This window comes from Alligator sinensis, unplaced genomic scaffold (genome assembly GCF_000455745.1).
Source record: "Alligator sinensis unplaced genomic scaffold, ASM45574v1 scaffold862_1, whole genome shotgun sequence".
Taxonomy (NCBI): domain Eukaryota; kingdom Metazoa; phylum Chordata; order Crocodylia; family Alligatoridae; genus Alligator; species Alligator sinensis.
This window is the reverse complement of record NW_005842066.1, coordinates 540,602-541,128: the sequence shown is the minus strand read 5'-3', so window position 1 is coordinate 541,128 and position 527 is coordinate 540,602. Positions and strand designations below refer to the sequence as shown.

At 65.8% G+C, this 527-nt stretch overlaps 1 protein-coding gene across 3 annotated transcripts in view; it reads left to right on the top strand.

Moving 5' to 3' along the window:
- IPO11 (importin 11) overlaps window positions 1–527 on the top strand; it is a 317,498-nt gene that overhangs the window by 22,945 nt on the left and 294,026 nt on the right. Inside the window, exon 1 of one of the 3 annotated variants that reach the window (XM_025204021.1) lies at window positions 437–454. The exons of the other annotated variants lie outside the window; for them this stretch is intronic. The gene's annotated coding sequence lies outside the window, so the exon portion shown is untranslated. Of the gene's footprint in view, window positions 1–436; window positions 455–527 lie in introns of those variants that run through there. 3 annotated transcript variants of the gene reach the window in all.

Genomic DNA, 527 nt, shown 5'->3' with positions numbered 1-527 from the left:
AGGAGTCCAACGTTGCCCTTATTTCCCTTTCGACTTCCCACGTATCTGAAGGACTTTTTATGGTCTTGATTCCCGTAGCCAGTTTGAGCTCGGTTTCGGCCACGGCTACTGAGGTCCACTCCCTACGGGCACAGGCCAGTGTCCTCCTTAGAGAGATTTCCCCTCTTCCAACCCTTATAGGCTCCTCTTGTAAGATGCAGGAAGTCCACGAGTTCCCTATTGGGCAGGAAGGACCAAATCCGGGGCGGGCAGATGCAGGCCGCGGCCGTATTTTGCTCACCCCTGGACCAGGCTGTAAGCGCCCGCGGGCCGGGCCGCACCAGCGCAGCCAGGTCACGCTCCGGCGCGGGCAGCCGCGCTCCACCCCTGAGGGGGAGGCCCCCGCCCCAGCCGCCCCGCCCCCCCAACGGGAGGGCGCGGGCTGGAGCTGCGTTGCCGAGGTGATGCGAGGCGGGTGAGCGAGCGGCGTCGCTTGCCGATGACGTCAGAGCGGCGCACCGGGAAGGCGGGGGCTACCGCCGCTGGTC